We start from the raw sequence: 15,579 nt of genomic DNA, 5'->3' as shown, positions 1-15,579 counted from the left end.
CTTCCGAAACCTATTTTTGCGTTTAGACGCAACAAAAATCTAAGGAACTCTTTGGTTAAGTCCAAAGTATCTACCGTCAATCCTTTTGTCCAGAAATCTATCACTGGTACCAGACCTATTAGTGGTACACACAAATGTGGTTGTTGCCACGCATGCCAGTTTGCCATTGTGACCAACGAATTAATTTGGGATAAACGGACCTTTTCATTTAAAGACATGACCAATTGCCGCACCCGACATGTGGTCTACCTTATCCTCTGTCCTTGTGACAAAGGATACGTAGGTGAAACCAGCAGAGAATTTCGCGTTCGCTTCAGCGAACACAAGTCAGCTATTCTTAATAAACGTGAAGGGGCCCCATTGGTTGCTCATTGGATTGAGAAGCAACACACCATTTCTGACCTTCGGTGGCTAATTTTGGAACATGTACATCCACCGAACAATTCTAATGTGGATGCACTTAGACGCAAAAGGGAGGTTTTCTGGATATATGTCCTTCGGACACAAGAAAAAGGCTTAAATGAACATCTTCCTTGGGAAAATGCAATTATATAGATATAATTTTTTCAATTATATGGCAACCTCATGAAGAATATGTATATGTTCTCCTTACCTCGGTTGCTGAACAATATATGAGATTTGTGTTTACTCCTGCATGATGTCTTAATCCTGTTATTGGGCTACATGCCGCGTCCTATTCAATTCTTGAAATATTGGTCTACTTAGATATCCTTATAATTGCGTTCCGAACAGCATTATCTATATCATTGATTATGCTATTTATTATTACTCTTCACGCATTTATTTGTGTTCTCCAGTTAATTACCTGTGACCACCCTTCTAGCTCCCTCATCGGTACTTTTATTATTCCTCCCCAGTGGTTTCTCTTTTTCCAAGTTGTTCGTCACTATACGTAGTGAAACCCTGCATTTGAGTCCGGTTTTCATTTCACTCCAAGCAAATTTCCGCTCTGACATTTTGAGTCCCTCTTCAGTGCCCATGATCAGTTCACACTACTTCCTGGTTTTTCCATATAAGGAAGACGCCAGACTCCACATCGTTCTACGCTGAGAGCGGTAGCAGTTGGACCATGGATACTAATCGTTTGGAATTCCTGGTAAGGGTTATATCGGCGCGGTCATAAGTCGTTTGTCTATTCTTTAAACCACGCTCACGCCGTTATCTTCCGTGTAGTTCATTTATACAATATGTGTCTTTTTGTAGATAGCTTGAATGGTTCGTATTTTCTACGCTGAGTACCCGACCTACAGCTTTAGACACCAGCCTGTGAAATGACTGCATATTAATCTATCCAGGTACACAATATGCCAATTGTTAAGTAACACGAGGCTATGATCTGTACTTATACCTCTACCTTCTTAACATTCTAATATAGCCTGTTTTCTGTATACTTTCAGGCTACTTCTAACTGCGTGACTATCTATACTGATCCCCATTTATACCACTACGGGTCCGCACACTATTTCCTTTACCGACTTTAAAAATCATCGGCTCGGACACTGCAATTACGCTATGTGATGTCTCAGTTGGGTAAGTAGTTGGGATTGTACTCCATAACCTTTAGTTCTCGTAATATATGGCGTCATTCTGATACAGCCTGTTCTCTGTATATTTTCAGGCTATTTCTAACTGCGTGACTATCTTTATCGATCTTCATTTATACCACTACGGGTCCGCTCCGCTCATTTTACTTGGACATTTCCCTGACCGACTTTAAAATTTATCGGCTCGGATACTGCTACCACGCTCTGTGACAGCTCAGTTGGGTAAGTAGTTGGGATTGCATTCCATAACCTTAAGTCCTCCCAGTATAACGCGTCATTTCCGCACCACTGATAGAACATATCTCGATAGATAATCGTTATTCATGCTCCTAGTCCCAGGCTGACTCTTAGAATGAAACACGTTCGTTGATTATTCCAGTTAAAAGATCCCGTTAAACGTAGGTTTTTTTATCATCTTAGTAACGGTTATGGATTGGGTTGGTAATTCTCCCATTCATGGAAATGCTCCCGTTTCACGTTCATTGGCACTTTGGTTCACTATTGGGAGATTCCCCTATTTCCAAACTCCATCAACTCAACCACAGATTCAGTAATCTATTATGTTCTCAGATTTGCAAGGGTCATTGTTTCTTTTCTTTCCATTTTTAGTTCTTTTCTAAACATTAAAACAAAGATCGAAGTTGCTGTGCATCTGGTATCCTCTTGCAAAAGAGTTTGTCCTGACAAGTATGTGTGTATATATTTCCTTTAATATTTTTTCTATTTCAGGTGATTGGTACTTGGTTCTTTATTCTCTCACACTTTCTTAGGTGACCGTTTGATCACGGGTCTATATGTAGTCTTTTTACTCTTCTTATAGCTCCCGCCCTCTTAAAAATTGAAAATATAAATTAGTATTAGATGTACTTATTGCGGTTCTCTATACCCACAGACCAACGGCTGTCAATATTGAATCTGTAACTCTACCTTATGAGGTTGGACATCAAATTAGGCCTTGAAGCCTTGGTTCTCTGAAAGACCACTCAAATACGCCCTGAAGAAGGAGCCTGTAAAAGCCATATAGGAGCTCCGAAACGCGCGTTGGCGCTGGTCTTATGTTCAAACTTCATAACCTATGGTTTTAATTATCACTATATTGTTTTTTTCTTTTTGTGTATTTTCAGGTTTATTGTCTCAATTTTTTGTAATGTATGTTGTATATATGTCTCTTATTCATGTCATGGTTGTATATTGTTGAAGACAAGTTACAATTGTGTTTTATTATTGTGATGCAACATGCACTTTATGCATCAATACACAGTTTCAAATGTATATGTTCTCTGAAAAAATGAAAAAAATGAAAAAATGAGCTAATAAATGAATTAATACAGTTTTGTACACCGTTGACTGTGGGTTCTACTTTATCTTATGGACATATTGCTTTTTAGATAAGTGTAGGAAGTCCTGTTCTATGTACAGTTCTTTTCCCTGATTCCTTCCTCACATATTTACATATTCAGGGTCCCTCTGTTGTAGTCTATTGTTGAACGATTTATAGGCACCCTGAAGAAGGTTCAGCGATCTGCGCTAGAAGGAATAGATCTCAGGTCAGCCTTATATCCAGCCCTATATGCCTATCAATCAACTCCCTATTCCAAAACAGATGAAAGTCCTGCCACCTTGCTGTTTGGGAGAGTCATTGGGACACACGACGAAGAACGCAGTAATGGACACTCCTCGCAAAAGCAAGATGAAGACCTATGCAGATAAGTGCAAATGCACTCAGGACACTGTTTTTTGAAAAGGAGACTTGCTTCTAGTCAAACAAAAACGGAAGCACAAGACTGATGCCATGTTTGACGCTGATCCATTGCGAGTCATGACAAGTAAGGAACATATGGTGACCACTCAACATCTTGGAAAGTTAATTACGATAGACTCGTCACTAGATAGAAGCATCTGCCTTTATGGTCGGCAGCTCCAGACATCACGAGTGAGAGAAGCCCACCTGAGAGCCCAAGTCAAATATCTGAGTCTACATTTACAAAGCCAGATAACAGTGCAACTCCATCACCTCGTATATTTCAATCTGGAAGTTTGGGTCAAGCACCTCGTTGACTCATTGAGTAGCTCTAATGGATATATGTTGCTCATACTTTTTGTACAGTAGGATGCTAGTAGTCTACAGCGGACTCCTTACAAAAGTTACATATTCAGTTGGAAGGTGTCTGGGTGTGTCTGGTCAATAAAGTTTATGACGTAGTATGTTCAGTTAAATACGAAGAAGAATAAAGACATGCTACAGAGCTCCATGTGTGCCATGGTCATTTGTGTCCTCCTGAGCTGGGTAAGACGCGAGAGCAGCTGTGATCGTGCAGCTGCAACATTTCATATTGCGATATTTAAGTCGAGCTCATGCCATACAATTAGACAGCGACCAGGGTTCAAGCAGGGAAGGTTGCACCTGTCTCTGTTTCCCCTCAAGGAAGGCCCTCTTTCTAATGTTCAGCCCAGAAGAGGTCCTTTAACGTTTGGTTGGTGACTAGCTATTTCACCAGATCCGTGGAGGCCATGGCCTTTACTCCTTTTGCAGAGGAATTGTCACTAAATTTAGAGATCCCCACCTGACTGCTGGGATGTCTGTGTAGAAAGTGCATTCTCCCATACTGCAGATTAATCTCTGTCACTGCTAAGGCTGAGCAGGCCACCATGTTTTTCTCAGCATGTTCAACATTTGTTTTTCTTTTCATGAAAGAAACCCAATGCAGGATGTTGTTTCTAAAAAAGTAAAATTCAATGCCCCTGACGTATGTGGAGTTTTCACGCTGCATATTATTTCCTATCTCAATCTGGGTCTGTCATGGCTTGCATTGACAATCACTCTGCACTACAAAGGGTAGGGTGACTGCCCGTGGTGTCACATTAGCGCGGCAGCCCCCGCGGTGCGAGGGTGCCCCCAACCTCTGCCCCCCCAGCATAGTACATTGACTGGGTCTGGGAGGTGTTAGGTTGTGGCCCGGGGGGGGGGGGGGGTCTTACCTGTACTTTTCAGGGGGGCCCTCAAGTTTTGTTACGTCACTCGTGACCACCTCTGTGACCTGACAGCCAAGAGGTGAATTACCCACTAACAGTGCCATCTAGTTTTGTAGGTGACTGAAAAACAAGCAGGAGTAAATATAATTACAAAAACTTCAAGATAGCATAAAAAGAAGAGTGAGCAAGAAAAGTTAATTTATTTTTGAAGGACATGTACCAAGTAGTGTCAATATTAGGACAAATTAAATAGTCAGAATCACCCACAGCGCATTTAAAGATTTAGAGAAAAGGAAGAGGCATGATAAAATGTATTAAAGTATTTGGCAAACTGAAATACATTTTAGTGACCATCAAAACATTAACTACACTACAGCTATTATGTGGTAGGTGTGCACCCGGTATATTGAACTCATAATCCCAGTAGGACAGAATATCAAGGACAAACTATCAAAAAAATCTCGACTGGTAAGTAAGTCTGCATTTTCTATACCTACCTCTGCATATATGTAGCTCGGTACATATATCTTCAAGGCACTTAGATGTTGCGTTAGGAATAGTACATCTATAGTTCCCTATATGCGCTTATCTTTCAGTATTTTGTCCCTCAACATTCTGTCCTCATTATTCTTGTATCTCTATATTGTTGCTTTCCATATTAAGTAGTATAACTGATGTAAAAGATGTGTAGGCCCAATGTGCAAGTTTTGATGTTATATGCCCGTAACCTTGCTAACACAAGCACAGGCTCAAACGTCCATTAACATGCATCTAAAGGCCAAATCTAACGTCAATTTCTCACTTGAGACTCAATTTTCATATGATTGATGACTAGCGAAGGTGTTTCAGTCCACTTGTATACCACACATCTAGCTGAAAAGCAACAGAGTGCTGAACAAAGAGCAAGATCCAAAGGTAAACATAAGAACATTTAGCAGAGAGGCAAATAGAATTGGATATCTATCTGGGGAACTGATAATGTTCTTTGAATAAATGTGTCTTCAGTTTTTTCAAAATTGCAGGAGGATAGGCAAACGCTGTCGTCGATGGAGATGTTCTTCCAGGTCCTTGCCAGATAGACTGAGAAGGCTTGCCTTTTGGTCTTTTAGTTTCTTCATTCGCTCATCTGCAGTCTGAAAATGCCATATTTCACAGCTTGGCGTTGTCTGACTGTTATGGCTCGTTTCTTGGCCAGATGTATGATAGAGGCATGCATGGCTAAACCAATGGCATCTCTAGCACGCAGCCCGAACCACAAATGCATCTTAACCGCGCATTCCTTTACCATGCACGCCTTTATCATAAATTTTCGTGGTAAAGGCATGAATGCTAAGTTCACCGTTACTCTGACCCCCCCGCCCTAAGCCCTAAAATTCGAACCCCCTACCTCACCCCCCACACCCTGAGGCCTAAAACCTGCCCAGCCCTTAAAACTACCCCTTTCCCTCCCCCAGTCCTACAGGCCTAAAACCATGCCCCTTACCATATACTACCCCGCTCCTGCGCTGTCCCTAAAAGTGCCCCAACCCCTTCGAATGTCCTGAGGCCTAAAACCCTGACCCTACTTAAATTAACTATCCCAATCCCCCTGCCCTGAGACCTAAAACCGTCACCCACTCCTAAAAACTCCCCCCAAACCCAGTCCTTAAAACTGCCCTGACCCCCTCCCCCGACGTCAGCCCTAAAAATCTCCCCCTTTCCAAAACTACCCTAACCTCTACCACTGACCTGAGGCCTAAAACCCTTCCCCCAATTAAAAAAAACCAGACCCCATCCTCCCTAAGCCCTAAAAACTGCCCCCCAACCCACCCCTAAACATTAGCCACCCAAACACAGCCCCAGCCCCACTTACTTGTCCGTTCATGTCTGAAGCTTTCTGTTCCGAAGCTTCCTCACCCATTCTGAACACAAGAGTGCTATCTGCCTTAACCACACATGTGCGTGGTTAAGCCAGATATGTTGTTCAGGCAATTGTGGTTATGCTTGCGTTGTTCCGGCACACATGGCTCTGCCCGCATTGTTCCGACAGTTACCTTACTTGGCCAGATAAGCTGGGGCTCTGTTTGTAAGTGCTTTATTCAATTATTAACCCCCAGGGACCCCATTCCTTCAGGCTGCATCTTTATAGGGTAGGGGGCATGTGTCCCCCTCTTTGGGCCAATAACAGGCCCCAGAGACCCCATCCCCTGTGGCAGGAACAAAAAATGTTGTGGGTGCCCCTGTCCCACCCAGTACACGAAAAGCAATTTGCAGCCCATGTCAGCTCCCCAGCTATCACCCATCCTGGGTGCAGTTGGAGCCGGCTACGTTTGTTTGCTCCCACCTGGTGGGAGCAGCATTTTTCTGCTCCCACTAGGTGGGAGCAAACCTGTGTTCCCTGCCCATTAGTTTAAAATTAAAATTGAATTTTTTATCTGACATTTTCAGCTAACTATAATGACCCTTTAATCTTTGTTTTTTTCAAGTGAACAAATTGTCAGCACTCCTTCAGGGTAGAAATCAGCTGCATATTTTATTGGAGTGCAAGCAGCGTAATGTAAAACTGAGGATAGTTTGATCCTTGGATTCCTGAGTGAGGTTTCCTTATAAAGTAGCATAGTTCTATATGACCTTAGCGGGACAGGAGACAACCTATTAAGGAACTGTTACAATGCTGAGCGTTTCTTTTGCTGTAACATATGCAATCTCAGAATTATTAGGTCATGCCTGAGTGGGCAGGACAATAGTACATTGTTGCAATAACTTTAAATATTCTAAACTATTAGTCATAACATATGACAAAAAGGCCCAAGTGGGCAGGAATCCATAATGCCAGTTGTCTTCATCATCTCAATACTATTGCTAACTCAAATCTATTTGCAGTCCTTTAGTAGCGGGCGCATTCAAACCTGCAAAGAAAGAAAAGTAATGAAATATCACCATAAAAATATAACCAAAAATGTCAAAACCTCATCAAAACAATTCAATTAAATACTCTTGGATACAAGGGGGTGTGGCTTAGGAGCTGTTGATGGCAGACGCCTGACCTGAGAGCTCCGCACCAGCCGTATCATTTATCGTGCTTTCTGTGGAATCCACATGTGCCGGGGGGTGCAGTTTTGGAGGCCTGACCCGCCGGAAATGCTGGGGACCCCGATTCCGCTCCGTTGTGGCCCAGAGATAAGCGGAGCAGTGCGAGCCCGGTGCTGCCATTGTAGTATCGTGACGTCAGATCGTCACGACTGCACGATATGCGTGCCATGTCACGTGACCCCGGTTTAATAAAGTTAAGGGCCACGTCGACGTATGCCAGTTCGGGCGACGGAGACCAAACCCTGCAGCCACACTACACGGCGTCTCCTGACTCTTTTTTACCCCTCGTACCTGTACAGGCGGTGAGTCGACTCCGCTGAGGTCGGAGCGGATCGTATGCCCGACACAACAGCCATAGCAAGATGGCGCCCTGAGGTGGAGCCGGACTGGCAGAGAGGGAGGTGGACTGCGGCCGGCGCTTACCACGAGATGCAACTGCCTGGCAGCCGGCGGCGATGCCTGAAACACCATTGATACGCCAAGACCCGGCGGGGAGACGTGCCCGACTCTGAGGCGGGGAGTGGCGCCTTGCTGAGCGCTCCATGTCCGGCACTATTATGTGTGCGGCACTGCAGACACCGGGAGCAGGCCACACCTGAGGACTCTGGGCTGCTTTCTACCATTGCTAATCACAGAAAGAGGAGGAGGGCAGCGGGGACAGCCGGAGAGGCAGCGGAACCGTCGGGATTGCCGGGGCAGCTCCCCCTGAGAAAAGCTTCACCTGTGGTGAGCGACTGGAGCCTCGCGGGAGGCCTGCACTGGAGCTGAGGCATAGACACCTTGAACAAAGGAGGTTAGTGCCGGCCGGTCTGGCCCTAGAGGACACACTGCAACGGCCCCAGTGTAAACAGTAAGAGAAGAATGTGATGCAGCCTATTTATCAGGAGCTATTGCAAGGCCAGACAGCAAGGTTGATGACCGGCCATATCTGGAGCCCCGTGCTATGCTCTGAATACCTATGCTGGCACTGGGCGGCTCTGGCCTGGTTGTACCGAACGGCTCTGGGTTGTGAGGCATGCCTGCTGGCTGGGGAAGACAAGTGGTGATATGAGGAGCTGCTGCCCTGTCAGGAGAACTACATAGGGCTTTGGCCAGGGCGGGCCGCCCGAACTGGAGCCTGATGAGCATGATCATGCTGACCATGTAGGAGCCAACCTGTGAGGCGGTAAGGGGCTGGCGTGGGGATCCTCTGACAGTGGCGGTAGCTGCGGGCCGGGCTTGAGTCCAGATGGATCGGAAGATTGGATTGATCTCGGAGGGGGGCCCAAACTACAGCGGGGCTACGGCCTGGGCTCGGCAGGGCTCAGATACCCTGTAGAATGATACGGCCTGCCATGGAGATGACACTTTACGTGAGCGAGAAGACCTAACCTCAGGCATTATATATACGAGACACTGGAGAGGGGTCCTGACGACTGCACTTGATGGTCCCTTAAGCGATCGCAGACCGAGGCGGGGGACAGGGTAGCGGTTGAGGGGACAACCGAACACTAACGAGTGAGGCCTCAAGCCAACGCTGGAGTGGTGTGAGGATGAACCACTGGCGGTGGCTCCCCAGCAGCCAAGGGAAGGGCGTACTAGATCTGTGGCTGGAGGTCGTGCTCCCCTGGCAATGGGAAAACCTAGGGGGAAACAGGTGCCCCCCCCCAGAGCAAGAGGACAATACATCTGACCCAGTGCAAAAGGAATTGAGCGGTGACCCATCAGAGGTACCTGTTCACCAGCAGCTGGCCAAAATTTTAGAGGCCATTTCTGACACCAAAGCGACATTACATAAGGATATTAGCACTGTCGCGGTGAGCCTGGGCTTACTGAGAGCGGAGCATGCTAAGTTGGCAGACAGGGTGAAACAGACTGAGTCTTCCTTGGAGGTTCTCACCCCAGTGCAGCAGGCTTTGATTGAGCAGGTCGGTGAGCTATTCAGTAGAGTAAATGTGCTGGAGCGACGAGCGGAGGATGCGGAAGGGTGGAACTGCAGGAACAATGTGAGGGTCCTGGGGTTGCTGGAAGGCGTGGAGGGCCAGGACATGGTGAAATATCTGGAGGGTTGGCTCCGTGATGTGGTGGCGCCAGAAGGACTATCACAGTTTTATACATTGGAGAGGGCCCACCATGTACCTGCCAGGCCGCCAGCTCCGGGGAGGCCACCACGCCCTGTGGTGGCCAGATTGCTTCACTTCAGGGACAGAGACATGTTGCTGCAGTAGGCACGCTCGGGAGGGCCATATGAAGTTGAGAACAGTAAGGTGTTGCTGTTTCCAGATTATACCTTTGAGGTCCAGAGACGCTGCACCTCTTTCCTTGAGGTCAAGAGAGCCTTGCGTGAGGAAGGGATTCAGTACTCCCAGATGTTTCCGGCTCGGCTTAAGATAATGATGGATGGAAAGACTCACTTTTGCGACAACCCTCGTTCCGCTTGGGAGTGGATTGAGGCCTATAAAACTGAGGGTTGGCCCACGGGGCAGGTCGATGGAGCCAGAGAGCCTGGGAAGAGACTTCGGAGGCGTCACAAGCGGAGGACTGTTAAGAGACAGAGCCCGTCGCAGACTGAAAAAGAAAGAGCAGATGCGCTACAAGCGGTGGCAGATATGATGCAGAACCGGAGATCATCAGAGGAGAGGGGCTTGGGGTCATAGAGAGGGACTGCTGGTTCGGATTCAGACACATCCCATAGTGGCAACGTTTGTCTGCCTGTTGTGACTCCTCAAACGGCTGATGGGATAATGTGACTGGTAATTGGTGATTCCCAATTTCCACTTTATCCTCCCTTTCTTTGTTTGCTTGCACTGGGTTTCCTTCTTCCTGTCCTCCCCTGCCTGATCTCCCTTTTTGCTCGCTGTGGGTCTCTGGAGGGGGTGGGGAGGGTGACCGGGGGGCGTGCCGGGGCACAGGCTGGAACAGCCACTTAGGGCTGGGACGTCAAGATTGCATATTTGTACTTTGCTGGGCTTCAGTTGAGATTGCTGCGCTCCCCCACCCCCCCCCTTAGGTCCTTGCACTAGTGGCTTTGTGCCTTAACTAATAACTACAGTTTAGTATAATGCAGTTTTTCTACAAGTTTGGGCAGCTGACCGTTGTCAGTCCGCTTGTGGGTTGGGGAGGTGTTTTGTTGGGTTTGTTGTTACGCACCAGGAGGTCCACGACAATTCTGTGGGTTGGTGCTCTGGGGGGTTATTGGGGGGGGACTATGCTGAGAGATGGCTAGTGATATTGCTCTGGCTGAGGAGTTTAAACTCCTGACCTGGAACATTAGGGGTATGGGCTCTCCCTCCAAACGCTACAGTATTCTGAGTTACATACGGCATCGGGGAGCCCATGTGGTAATGCTGCAGGAGACCCATCTTACGGAGGTGGAGGTGGCCCGACTGAGATGTAGATGGCAAAGGCAGTTATTTGCAACTACTTATTCGGCTTTTGCAAGGTGGATCAAGCCTGGGCTCCCCTTTCAGGTCTCCCGGAAAATCCTGGACAAAGAGGGAAGATTTGCAGTAGTCAGAGGCAAGTTGAAGGCAGGGAAATCACATTGGGAAGTGTCTATGCACCAAATCGTGCTCAGATCTCTTTCCTGGAACAACTTTCTGGAATGTTGGCAGGGGTGGAACAGGATTCTGGGGGGCGATTTTTATTGTCTGTGTGACTTAGGATGGAACAGATCCACCCCCCCGTTACGAGGTACAATAGCGGCCACTATAGCTAAAGGACTTAGGAATTGGATGGTTGGGCGCGAATTGATAGATGTTTGGAGATTGCACAACACACAAAAAAGAGAATATTCCTTTTTCTCCTCCCTGTACGACTTACATACGAGACTAGATATGTTCCACTATTCAGATAAACTGGCTCCGATGTTATCTAAGGCTGAATATCTAAGTAGATCCCTCTCGGACCACAGTCCCTTGCTACTGCGTTTTGCCCCTACCACGAGAGGGCCCCAATTCCACTGTGGCGCCTAGATTCCACCTTGTTAGAAGATGAAAGCTTTAAACAGCGCCTCTTTACATCCATGACCACCTATTTCGAGGAGAACCAAGGAACTGCTAGCTCCCTATTTATAGAATGTGATGCTTTTAAGATGGTAATCCGAGGACAATGTTTAGGGCAGGTGGTGGGGGCTATACGGGAAATTGCCCGAGAACTTGAGTCCCTAGAAGCTCAGATTCTGGCATTGGATAGAGAAATAAGGGGGGGGGGGCTGCAGTGCAGGGTCAACTAGCAGACTTGAGGAGCCTACATAACTCCACATGGAACAGGCTACAGACACTAGACTACCGAACATACCAGGAACGGCAACATGTAGAAGGGAGCAGGGCGGGGAGGTTACTGGCCTGGTTGATCAGACGGAAGGCAGGGGAGCTCCAATTCCCATTATCCGTGCTGTGGATGGGCAAGTACTCTGCTTCCCACGGGACATTAATGATTCATTCCGGGAGTACTACGAGACACTATATGGGACACCTGGGGATCTACGGGGAGGCAATTTACTGGCATATTTAGGAGAGTTAGGATTGCAGGGATTAGACAGAGAGTCTCGAGATTCACTGGCGATGCCGGTAAAGGCTGGAGAAATTAGGGCAGCCATCAAGGATGTGGCGCAGGGTAAGACGCATGGGCCTTCTGGCCTTCCGGACGAATTTTACTCCTCTTTTGTGGATATATTGGCCCTGAGGTTGGAGCAGGTCTATGCGACTGCACTAATGGACAAGCAGCTGCCACCATTGATTAGGGAAGCAGTAGTGGTTGCCTTACCGAAGATGAAAAAGGACATGGCAGAAGTAAAGGAATTTAGACCCCTGTCTATTTTAAATATTGATTTTCAAATCTTAAGCAAGGCACTAGCAACTAGACTTCTGCCACGGATGCAGAGACTGGTCCATACAGACCAGAGCGGTTTTATCCCTGCACACTCCACATCCAATAATCTGAGGAGATTACATCATGTTCTGTTTCATAAAGACCTGAGAGACTGTCTTGAAGCCGTGGTGGTAGCGGTGGACATGGAAAAGGCCTTTGATTCCCTGAGATGGGGCTATTTACTAGCGGTCACGAGGAAGATGCGGATGGGCGACGGCTGGTCCAAATAGGTCTGCCTCTTGTATGAAAACCTCAGCGTTCGAGTGCACACTGGTACCGCAGTCTCTACCCCATATTACACACATAGGGGAACCCACCAGGGGTGTCCCCTGTCACCATTGCTCTTTGCCCTAGCTATGGAGCCACTGGCGGAGCACTTCCAGCAGGAGGGTGAGAGGCTGGCGGTGGCTCTTGATGGGACTCACCATATAATATGATTATACGTCGACGACGTATTGATTTATCTGCGTAATGGAGCTCGTGGGATCCCGATAGTGTTGCCTATATTAGAGGAATTTGTTGAGCTCTTGTATAAACAAAAAGAAAACTTACGTGTTCCCACTGAGTCCTGCCCTTGACAGACCACCGAACTTTGCACTGGACCTGGAATGGGCGTCGACCTCCTTCAGGTACCTAGGAATACAGATCTATCATCGTCAGGAGAACCTACTTGAGGGTAACCTTGGCGGGCCCCTGAGAGCATTGCGGGCAAATGATTCCTTTTGGCGATCTCTTAAACTGCCAGTGATGGCTACTGTGGCTCTGTCCAAGATGGTGGTATTACCACGATTATTGTACTTTTTTTTTAATTTGCCAGTAGTGATCCCAAAGAGTTGGTTTAAAGCCCTAGACACACTACTGAGGGATTTGGTGTGGGATGGTGGACGTAATAGAGTATCACTGCGAACATTGCAACTTCCACTTACGGGGGCGACTTTGAGGCCTACTACTTGGCGGCACAGCTCAAGTGGCCAGCCAGGTGGCTTGCTGGGAGAGGGTTCGACACATTAGCGCCGCCGGATAGTGCCTCAGAAGAGGCCTTGCTCCCTAGAATGCTTAACCGCCGCCAAAAGATTAAACACATGGGGACATTACTATCCATGGCGGTAACGTGCTGGGATAGATGCACAGCAAGATCTAGAGGGGTACCGCTTTATGCACCAAGTATTTCCCTTACGGGACTCCCGCAGGTGGGGTTGGGTCCCCCTCTTACGCAGTGGCAGCTGCCGGGCTGAAAGGAAGCAGGAGTGCTGACGATTGGAGATCGAGACGGTGCACTGCTTCCATTAGATGACTTCCTGGAATATCACGATTTACCGCATGGACAGTTTTTGAATTATCATAAGATACGGGGGCGCTGACTGAGTTGTGGGGGGGAGACATGATAGAACCTGCCACTCATGCGGCTCTTCAGGTGATGGTGACTTTGGGTTCGGCAGGGCACCTGGTAAAATGGCTCTACCTGGCAATCATGGAAACAACACACCAGCCTTTGTCTCAAGTACAGGAAAGATGGGAGGGCAACCTGAATAGACTGCTAACCGAGAAGGAGTGGAAGAAGGCCCTGGGTATTACAATTTCACATTCGTCATTGAACCTACCTTACCCCATACAAGCTGAACGTAGTGTATAATGCTGATGATCAGGCCTGTGCCAGATGCTTATTCAACTATGCTGATTTTGATCATATGGTGTGGTTCTGTCCTGGGACTGCTGGACCAGAATAGTAGACACTGTCAACAGGGTATTGGCTCGTGATTTGGTGCACTCCCCAGAAGTATGCCTTCTGGATTTATTCCCAAGACCCAAATCCAAAACAATGGGTCACAGGTTTATAGACCTGGCTTTCCTCCTGGCTAAGAAGAGAATAGCCTTCAGGTGGAAGGCAAAGCAGAATCATTTAGTGGTGGACTGGGAAAACGATGTTTCCTGTTGGGCTAGAGCAGAGGAGAAGGCCTCAATCAGGGAAGATTGGATTACGAATGGACGCATAGCATTGTCAGAACCATGGGCAGATATACTGAGAGCGTGGGACACACGTAACATACCTGATCAGGAGTATGACTCTGAGGGACTGGGAGAGACACACAACCCCTAATCGCTGGATAACTGCGGCAGAACTGGTACATGACTCTGAGCCCCTGGGAAGGGGTTGGATTAGCCCTTCTATACCAGGATGTTACTTGGATATCCCACTGGGTATGTCCGTTGTCGGTCACCTCCCCCTGTCTGTTTGGGGCTATCTTGGCGTTCCCCTCTCCCTTCCCCCTCTCTTTGGGGGCCCGACCCCATGGTAGCGCCAACACAACTGTTTCTGATATAGATATTGACTGAGGACCCCTGGTAGTTTTACATTTGTTTTAGTTGTGCGTCACGGTTGTGGATGCACTGATTCAGTTTTCCTTCTTTTTCATTTTCTGCGTTGCTGTGTCGCAGTCATATATGCACTTTCAATACATGTAAATCTGTGACGGATAATGCGGGTAACAAACCCAACCACTCCTTCTCACACACCTTGCCATAGCAACTGTTTAATTTATCATTACTATAAAGCCATGGGCGAGGACCACAATGATGAAAGTAGTTTTGGACACAGAGATGTGGGAAAACAATCTTTCGCCGCAGTGGTACATAAATACTATGATTAAGAAAAAGCTGTTAGATAATGTTTAAGACTGACACCCCTGCTGTGGATATGAAACTGTATTGAATGTAATAATGTTAAATTTACAAATGCCAATAAAACAGATATTTAAAAAAAAAAAAACACTCTTGGATGCAATATGGGTCAAAACAGAAGATATATGTAGTATGAACCTGTTTCAGCTATTTTAGATGGACCATCATTTTGTCATCGGAGTTGAGACCTCTAATGCGTGTATCTGTTATCAATTCTGTCCACTAAAGTATCTCAATTGGTCTCAACTTGATTCATGCACATACTAACAATGTCTGGCCAATAGGTATGCGGAGTCCTTAATTCTAATGTTCTAATAGCCGCTTTTTATCCGCGGATATGGTACTACCAATATATAATTTACCACATGGACTTTCTATTATACATCCCACATATAGTACATTACATGTGAAGAATTTGTATATCTTCTTATTGTGTTGT

This window comes from Triturus cristatus, chromosome 1_2 (assembly GCF_964204655.1).
Source record: "Triturus cristatus chromosome 1_2, aTriCri1.1, whole genome shotgun sequence".
NCBI classification, from domain to species: domain Eukaryota; kingdom Metazoa; phylum Chordata; class Amphibia; order Caudata; family Salamandridae; genus Triturus; species Triturus cristatus.
This window is presented reverse-complemented; position numbering follows the sequence as displayed.